Below are 10,421 nucleotides of genomic sequence, written 5' to 3' on the forward strand. Positions count from 1 at the left end.
AGGTGAGGGTTGGCTCAACAACGCCGGCTCAGTAAGCCTCCCATTTTAGGGGTAAGATCGAGTAGATAGCTGGGGACATAGAGTGCAAGACAGAATTAACTCTTACCCACTTTTAGGGATAGTAGAGAGGTTGTTCCCTGAAGTACTGACTTCAGGTCTTGAACAAGGGGCCCCGCCCTCTCATTAGCCCGAGAGGGATTCTGTTCGTTGATTAGATCACAAACAAATTATTCATTAGATGATCAATATGACTTAAGGAACAAGGGGTAATATTGGGGGTAAAACAACCTATTAAGGGTTAAGTTACTGATCATGGTTATATTGAGTGGACACAATATATCTACAGTGAGGGGAGTACAACTACTAGGCTTTAGTGGATTGACCCGATAGTTAACGAATGGGGGTTAATTTGGTGTAAAGAGTTTAGCCAATTAATCTAAGATCATTGGAGCCCATGATCTATAGGTCCATTAGGTCCCCATACTAGTTCATAAACAGAATTAGCCTTAGAATAGCATGATAAGTTGATTTGAAACATTCAATTTCGAATTAAGAGAATTAGTAATTATATGTGATAAAATTACACGTTTAAGAGTTAATTAAACGTAATTGGAGAATCGATTAATATACAAATATGATTTAAATATTAGTTTCATGAATAGGGATTCTTGGTAATGGAATTGGTCGCAAATTTATTTAGTATTTGATATTAAATTAATAGAATTAATTAAATTATTTAATTGATTATTAACTATTAATTTTATTAGATAAAATGATTACTGAATTTATGTTTGTAAAATTAATAAGATTTCAATTTAATTATAGGATTAAATTGAAAACAGTTTTGATTTTGAAAATCAATTTCAAATCAAAAGGGAAATTGAAAATTGAGAAAAATATCAATGTGGGATTTTCCAACTTTCAAGCAAGAAGGTTAGTCACCTTCTTTCACATAATTCCAGCAAAAAATTCAAAGAGTAGCTGGAATCACTTTAGGTGATCAGTTTGCATGTGAGTTATGTAATAAAACCACTCTTGATTGAGTGGAAAAGGACATGCAATTTGCTGAATTGATGAGTTCTTGAAAGTTGATGAAGTTGTTCTTCAACAAGCTGAAAAACTAAAAAACCTCTCCTCCAATTTCTCTATGTTCAAGCTTGTTTTGAGTCCCACAACTCAATCTAATGCTTCTAGAGAATAGTAGGGAAGCTCTAATGGTGGTCCACGACTTCAATTGGAGAAGATTGCAGCTCAAATTTGTGTTTGAAGAGGATCTTCAAAGGTATGTGTTGAAACCCTCTTAATACCCTATGAACAAGATTATTTTGATGTCAAAATTAAGAAATCAGAATGCTTAATGATTCTGTTTTCTTCCGCTGCATGTTTTTGTAAACCAACAATGTGGAGATATAAAAGAAGATCAGGTTTGAGTATATAGCCAAAACGGTCTACAACTATAAGGAAAGGTTAGGTACCTTATCTTGGGGACAATATGGATGCGACTCGCTTTGTATATTGATACAATCGAAGTGATCCCGAAATCATTCATGTGGAGACAAGCGAATGGGGGCATCCAATGCAAAAGATATTTGTATAAGATCGGACAACAAAATAGCAACTTGTCTTTACAATGACATTTACTATTAAAACTGACTGTTTGAACTCAATAACCTATGATAACGGGCAGAAATGCACGCTATTATAGCGCAAATTCATAAAACAATGCAGGATTGCGATGATAAAAATATACAATATTGCGTCCAAAAACATTAAGTTCACAATATTGCAGTCGCATGTGTCCATTGCATTAAAACAGCTAACTTGTGTATTTTTGTGCAGAAAATGCGTTGACACAAGGCGGAAATGCGATCCACGGAAATTAACATCTGAGCGCATTAAGAGATTGCGTTGCCGCAAGGCTATGCGATCAAATTGCGCTTGCGAATATCCGCTCAAGAAGGTTGCTGCATAGAGCCGACACATCATGGTGGGCACATTTGGGTGAAAAGCGTAATAAATCACGATGGGACAGAAAGCTGATAACTGTCGATTCCGAATTAAGTTGACAAGCCGTTAGCGACCTACTGTAGCAAGTACACTCAACTTTTCGGTGACAATTATTCAATGCAACAGATAGAGAATTAATGCCATCCCATCAGTGCAATCATAAGAGAGAAGAAACCTTTCACCCCGAAACTCTATAAATACCGAAGGCCACCTTCAATGAAGGAGTTCGTTCGTGCAGTTAGATAATTTTCCCTATAGATAGAAGTAGCCTTGTTCATAGTTGTCTTTTACTTAGAAGGTGGAAGTGAGTGAAGGGAAATTGTATCGAGAGATCATTCCGGTGAACTTGGAAGAGTGCCGGAAGTGCGAATCCAGAAAGAGGGCTAACGCTTGCGGAAGCAAGAACATCTTTTGAGCAGAATAAAGATAATAGTGTAAAAGCATTGGGAAGCAAGGAATTTCTACCAGGCTCTCTATCCTTTATTTTCTATTGTCATTTTGTACTCTCAATGTATTTATAGAAATGGAAATTACATCTTTATATCTGTTCACTCTCTGTACATTACGCGTGAGTAGCTAAATCTGTCGAATGGGTTGAGAAGCACTTAGCTAGCATAACTGGGGATCTTCATTCTATGCGATTATCTTGTATTATGTATGCGTTATTCGTCCATTAGAGGTACTCGGAAGGGTAGTCTAAGGATAGAATCTAGGCTTGGAAAAGTCAGATTAGAATCTAGGCTCGTGCGAGTCAGATTATAACACATAATCAAGAGATAGAAGCTTAGGAATAAGCTCTGTTTGCTATTAACACATCGCATGCATCCTAGAGATAGGTTATGATTGTATGGGGTCACCTTGTCCTTGTGTGCATCTTGCATCATGGCATAGGCAAGAAGTAGAGACTTAAGAATAAGCTCTATAGACACTATCGCATTCATCGCATGCATCCTACAATTAGGAGCCACCGCATTTGCATTGGAAAATGATTTGTTGTCACATGAGTATAGCATGATCGCATAGTTTGAACGCATCCTCAGGAAACGCTAGCTAAAGACCTTCTCAACCCGTTCCTCCACATACTCAATGTATTTATCGCATAATCAATCTTTTCTCAAATCCGCCGCATACTTTTTATACTTCAAACAACAAACCAACCAAACCATTAATTTATTTGTTACTGCAAAGTGACCTCAAAATTACCACCGCATATTGTTTTCCTTAGTCCTTGAGTTCGACCCTGGACTTACCAGGAAACTCAGTAGGATTTATACTTGGGTCCTGCTGAGAAAACTTGTTTGCACAACGCATTTTCCACCAACGTAATCTTTCCATTATTTCATCGCATAAAATAACGCAGATTTGAGAAAAGATTGATTATGCAACAAATATAAACAACAACCAACCAAACCATTAATTTATTTATTACCGCAAAGTGATCTCAAAATTACCGCCGCATATTGTTTTCCTTAGTCCCTGAATTCAACCCTGGCCTTACCAGGAAACTCAATAAGATTTATACTTGGGTCATGCTGAGAAAAATTGTTTGCACAACACATTTTCCACCAACGCAATCCTTCCATTATTTCATCGCATAAAATAACACATCTAGTTGTCGTCGTTGCCAGGGACTTCGGAAATACAGTGTGCTAACGGTAATTTTTTTGATTTCTTTGCAGCTTTCAATCTCTGGCGAATTACTACTCAGAGATTGAAAGAATGTTCCAACAAAGACTGAGAGATAGCCGCCGCCAACAACAACAAGAGAAATATAACATGGCGGAACAACCTGGAAACGGACGACCAAATGAAATAATATCATGGCGAATCCCATCCTATTCGCGAATGACTGCAATAGGCCCATTCGAGACTATGCGTCGCCTAACCTCTACGATTTTTCCCCAGGAACCATGAGGCCTGCTCTTGACGGATCGAGATTTGAAATGAAGATGGTGATGCTGTAGATGATTCAGACTGCCGGACAATTTGATGGAAGGCGTGGCGAGGACCCGCACGCCCACCTCCAGAGTATCATAGAGATCAGTAACACTTTTGTGTTCCCTAATATCTCCATCAAGGAAGTTCGACTAACTTTATTTTCATTTTTGTTGTGTGACCAGGCGCGAAAATGGGCATATTCTCTCAAACCGGGGGAGATTACCTCATGGGAGCAAGTAGTAGAGAAGCTTATGAAGAAATACTTCCCTCCAACGGAGAATGCCCGAAGAAAGAAGTTGATAACCAGTTTCGAATAGGATATTGATGAATCGTTCAGTGATGCTTGGGCGAGGTTTAAGAGGCTGGTAAGAGATTGCCCACATAACGGCTTCTAGACTGCTTACAAATGGAGATTTTTTTATCACTGATTAAACCCTGTTTCACATACTGCTACCAATGTGGCAGCCACTGGAGTTCTGCTAGATAAAACTTATGATGAGGCCAAGAACATCCTTGATCGCATTTCTAAAAACCATGAAGACTGGAGAGAAAGCGATCAAAGATTAAGAATCAAGGACAGTGATGCGAACAATGGTGCCATCGCATCTCTTCAGAGTCAAATGACTACGATGATGAACCTGATACAAGGAATCACAATCAACAGCCCAACAACGCATAGTGGGCAAGTGAACGCAATCAACCAGACGACTGATGACATGCAGAAATGCATGCCATCTTAGTCCTTTAACTTAGAATTATGAAGGTTGTTAGGCAGAAATTGCGTCGATCGTGCTAGGAATTCATGAGAAAAAGAGTTTGCGTCGATCAGCATGTCGAATCTCAGCTAACCCATTACTTTGCATTAATTATGCTTTCAATGTTCTATTTTTGTAGCCAATGCAGGAAATGAACGCAAATGCGAAAACCGAACAATCGCATAGATGACCGCATGCGAAGAAACACTCCATCGCAAGGCAAACGCATCGATCAATGCATGGATGTTGCGGTAATCAGCTGTATGCGTCCATCGCATGGGAGTTGCGCTCGTCAAGCAATTGCGGTCATTATGTAGAGTTGCGGTGTTAAGCGAATGCGGCCATTGAATGATTGCGGCTACACGACTATGTATTCTAATGGGATCAACGCAAGGTAGATGGAATGAACGCATCAATGCATCAATCTCGAGAAAATCCAAAGCTGATGTTGATATTTCACCTACCACGCCGTTGGTGGCAGAGGTTTAGAAAGAACGAACGCGTCGAACGTCAGACTCAGAGCAGTTTAATTAATGCTTTCGGCGGCCAAGCTCTATAAATAGAAGCTGATGAGCTCAAATTCATTTTATCCAAGGTTTTCGCCTGAGGTTCGCTTGGGACGGATCCTTGTGATCCTAACAAAATACGTGAAAAGACGCTGAGAGTTCTTCACCTCCTTCATCCATTCCGAGTGACGACCGGAGCCTTCAACCAGAGCTAGATCTCAAGAGAGTCAGCTCCTCCGCCCATCCATGGCACCATCGACAGCCTTGGAAACATGCATCGCATAATGCGTCCAAAGGAAGTTGGTTGTCGAGTAAAGTTGACTTCCAATTTCCGCGCACCACGTTTTTAGCATCGTTGCCAGGGACTTGGCAACTAAATGTTTGTTAAGTTTTGTGTCTCTGCGAACAAACTTTTTATCTTGGGTGTATTGCAGCGTATTCGACCAGGTTGCAAACAATGTTGAAGTGTAGGCGATGCGCTGAAATCCAATGTTGACCCCAAGGTAGAAGGGCAATCAGTCGCAAAAGAGCTGAAGGCAGTTCATAGCACATGGTGGCCAACATGCGCCCAACAATTGCCGAAAGTTCCAATGGTCAGGGAAACTTGACCTAAGCAGTTGAGAGCAATCTCCTGCATAGAAGACTCCTTGCAGTGACAACACTCTTATTTTTCTAGGGACATCTTCTATTCTATCTTTACTTTTCTTTCTTATTATAGGTTATTTTTATTTTATTTTCATTGTTATTTTGGATATATGGTTGCTTCCTTGGTTGTGGTACGTGTGCTCTTGTAGGTGCAACAATAAGTCTCCTCGATTCGTAGTTCAACGGAAGAATTCCTTTCACCCTTCAATGCAAGGCTTCAATCACGTGGATTCCAACGCATGAGCACATGCGTTGTTTTGCCTAAGGTCTTTTCTTGTTATCTTGTATGCCTTATCCTTTTGAAATTCTCTTTTTCCCGATTGCATTGTTTTGCGATGTTTCTATGATGGTACGTATAATTCACTGCATTTTCTAACTAATCAACGCAAGGCAGTCTTTACTTATATTTGCTTCTTCAAATTTTGAAAGTCTTAAGTTTTATTTCGCGCAAACCTATGTTCAAACATTTATTATCGCATTCTTGTAATTTTGTTTTTAGCTTTGCAGTGAGAACGCTGCCAACCTCTAAGTTTGGGGGTGGTAACGGTCTCGGAGAATTGCGTTCATTATATTGTGATCATTTGAAAAAAAAAACAAAAAAAAAGTTGAAGTGAGATTTTGGGAATAATAACTCCATTGTCAACGCAATGGAGAAACCCATGTTGATAAGAGTTAAGCTATGAAAGGCACTTGCTCGAAGTTGGATGTTCGCATGACACACGTGGGGGCAAGCCAAAACGAAGGCAAGTCGCCAGGATCAGTGCATTAGTGCAACTCCTCTTTCTGGTTCAAGCCAAAACAAATGAGATAAGAGTTGAGTTGAATATGGAATGCAACCGAAGTTGGATGCCCGCATGACTGATGTGGGGGTAAGCCAAAACGAAGGGCGTAACCAGGTTCAACGCCGCATTTGAATAAGCCATCGCAAAGCTTTGAAGTACTTTTTGAATGAATGCAATCTCAGAAGCTAAACACAAAATTGCGGTGAATGAATAAAAGTTTTTGAGCAATGGCTTGCCGGATCTAAACTTAGAAAGGATCTTTTTGAAGAAGCAACCAAAGTTGAGGAGAGCATTGCGGTGATGGTCAAAGGTGTGTGTAAATTATATTCTGAGAAGCTGGTCATCGCAAAGGAAAGCATGAAGGTGAGTTAGAATTTCTTGAGTATAACGCATGCTTGAGGACAAGCATGATTTTAAGTTTGGGGGTGTGATGACATGTAAAAATGCATGCCATCTCAGTTCTTTTACTTAGAATTATGAAGGTTGTTAGGTAGAAATTGCGTCGATCGTGCTTTGAATTCATGAGAAAATGAGTTTATGTCGATCAGCATGTCGAATCTAAGCTAACCCATTACTTTGCGTTAATTATGCGTTCAATGTTCTATTTTTGTAGCCAATGCAGGAAATGAATGAAAACGCGGAACCAGACCATCGCATAGACGACCGCATGCAGAGAAACACTCCATCGCAAGGCAAACGCATCGATCAACGCATGGATGTTGCGGTAATCAGCCATATGCGTCCACCGCATGAGAGTTGCGCTCATCAAGTGATTGCGGTCATCATGTAGAGTTGCAGTGTTAAGCGAATGCGGCCATTGAATGATTGCGACTACGCGACAACACATTCTAATGGGATCAATGCAAGGTAGGTGGAATGAACACATCAACGCATCTACCTCGAGAAAATCCAAAGCTGATGTTGACATTTCACCTACCATGCCATTGATGGCAGAGGTTCAAAAAGGACGAACGCATCAAACGTCAGACTCAGAGCAGTTCAGTGGCCAAGCTCTATAAATAGAAGCTGAAGAGCTCAAATTCATTTTATCCAAGGTTTTCGCTTGAGGTTCGCTTGGTGCAGATCCTTGTGATCCAGACAAAATGCGTGAGAAGACACTGAGAGTTCTTCACCTCCTTCATCCATTCCGAGTGACAACTGGAGCCTTCGACCGGAGTTAGATCTCGAGAGAGTCAGCTCCTCTGCCAATCCATGGTACCACCAGTAGCCTTAACGCATATCCGCTGGAAGCAAAGCTTTGCTTCCAGTCGGTCATGTCTTTTTCCTTTCTTTTCCTATATTGTATTGGATGACATTTTGAATTAAGAAATTAATACAATGTGTTTTCAATGCATTTCTCTATTCCTTCGACTCCATCTCCATCTTCTTTCTTAGCATCTTTACTTTCATTGCAACACTTAGTGAGATTGCTTGGGTATTGCATACTTAGTCATGTGAATTAGGAATATGAAGCATGTAGCACCCCACCGAGAGGTGTGCGTTGTGCGAGTATGTGAGTAATCTTATTTGTTTAGTGTGAAGCTGCTGCAACGCCTGTCTATGGGCTAATGCATTGCTTGTCTATGAGTGAAGTCAGCAACAATCAACTGCCCGAGAGGGTAAGTGGTTGGACGCATTAAGCAAGGTATGCATTGTTCACTAGGGATAGTAACAATCTTAGATTAGCGAAGTTTATGCGATTGTCTTGTATTATGTATGCTTCATTCGTCCATTAGGTATACTCGGGAGGGTAGTCTAACGACAGGATCTAGGCTTGGGAAGGTCAGGTTAGAATCTAGGCTTGAGAGAGCCAGATTAGAACTCATAATACAAGAGATAGGCGCTTAGAAATAAGCACTATTTGTTATTAACGCATCGCATGCATCCTAGAGATAGGATACGATTGAATGCGGTCACCTTGCTTTCATGCATTTTGCATCATTGCAAAGGACAAGAGTAAAGACTTAGGAATAAGCTCTATGGACACTTTGCGTTCAACACATGCGTCCTAGAATTAGGAGCACCGCATTTCCATTGGAAAATGACTTTCAGTGTATGGTTGTAGCATGATTGCATGGATTGTGTTGACTAGGGTTGCCCTTAGGACCACTCTTAAGTTTTGCAATGAAAACATCTTTGCATTTTATCTATTTTCCCACACATTTATTTTCATGTCAAGGTTGTCGCATCTCTACCTTTCATGCATATTCTCATTGCGTTGTCTGATAGATAGGAGTAGGAGTAGGACTAACATAGCAACATTCTTTTTATTCTTTTATTCAACCGCCGCATGCACATCACCGCAAACATATAGTTACAAGTCCCTATGTTCGACCTCGGATTACTCGAGAATCTTGCGTTCATGTTATACTTGGCGTGAATGCAAGAAAACTTGTGGCAGGATGCATGGTCATCGCATACATTCGTTAACGCAATTTTCATTCCAACGCATGACCATCGACGCATGACTATAACCGCATATCTTAGGAACATGCATCGCATAATGCGTCCAAGTGAAGTTGGTTGTCAAGTAAAATTGACTTCCAATTTTCGCGCACCGACGACTGCAAGGTGTGCTATTTACGGTGAAGGACACGCAATGGAGGAATGATCGCAGAACCCATAGTCAATTTATTTTGTGAAGAATAATCTGTTCTCTAACACATACAACCCTGGGTGGAGAAACCACTCCAATTTCGTATGGAAAAATCAACAGCAAAATTTCCAATCAGTGGCTCAAAAAGAAGGGCCACCTGGATTTTTCCTGCAAACCAACGGTCAAACGAGTAGTCAAGCCAGCAATTCGCAGACACCGCAATCTTCCTCTTTGGAAAGTTTGTTGAAGCAATACATTGAAAAGAATGAAATTGTGCTTCAAAACCAAGCGACGTCCATCCGTAATCTGGAAATTCAGATAGGCCAGATTGCGGCCGAACTCAAGAACAGACCGCAAGGAGCCCTGTCGAGTTCAACGGAACTCCCACGCAATGCAGGTGGAACGGGTAAAGAGAAATGTCAAGTGGTGACGTTGTAGAGTGGAAAAACTATGGTAGGGGAGAAGAAGAAGCCTAGCCGGACTGCTCCAATTGCGTTGGAACCAAAGATTGCGGTGACGCAAGAAGAAACAAGAGAAAAAGAGGCGATGGAGCCAGAGATTGCGTCTACCTCAAAGCCAAAAGAACAAGGGACCGTAAGAATACAGCTGCCATCTTTCCCACAGAGACTCAGAAAGAAGAAAAATGATGAGGTACAGTATCAACGCTTTATGAATATGTCAAAATAGTTGCATATTAATATTTAGTTCACTGAAGCAATTAAGAAGATGCCCGCATATGCGAAGTTTCTAAAGGATATGGTGACAAAGAAGAGAGGCACTGGTAAGTTCGCCACGATGGTTTTGACGCAGAGCTCAAAATCTATAATCCCACCGAAAATGCGCGACCCTGGGACTTTCATTATACCTTGCTCCATTGGAGGATTATACATTGGGCAAGCGCTATGTGATCTTGGAGCCAACATTAACTTGATGCTCCTGTCAATTTTCAAGTAGCTGAATGTGGGATAACTTCCGCCTACAACGGTGACTCTACAATTAATGGATAGATCTCTGGTTCATCCAGAGGGGAAGGTGAAGGACGTGCTGGTTACAATCAACAAATTTATATTACCAGCAGACTTCATCATCTTGGACTACAAAGCCGACAAGGATGTGCCCATCATCCTGGGGCGACCATTTTTATCAACCGGTTGTGGCCAGATTGATATGCACAAAGGAGAGATAACCTTGA

General features: G+C 40.8%; 1 pseudogene; it reads right to left on the reverse strand.

Annotated features, from left to right (window-relative positions):
- Positions 1-4,224: 4,224 nt before the first annotated feature.
- LOC150030040 (small nucleolar RNA R71) lies at positions 4,225-4,336 on the reverse strand (annotated as a pseudogene).
- Positions 4,337-10,421: the final 6,085 nt, after the last annotated feature.

This window comes from Benincasa hispida, unplaced genomic scaffold, assembly GCF_027475165.1.
Source record: "Benincasa hispida cultivar pf3 unplaced genomic scaffold, pf3_genome.v1.1 HicScf668, whole genome shotgun sequence".
In the NCBI taxonomy this organism is placed as follows: Eukaryota; Viridiplantae; Streptophyta; class Magnoliopsida; order Cucurbitales; family Cucurbitaceae; genus Benincasa; species Benincasa hispida.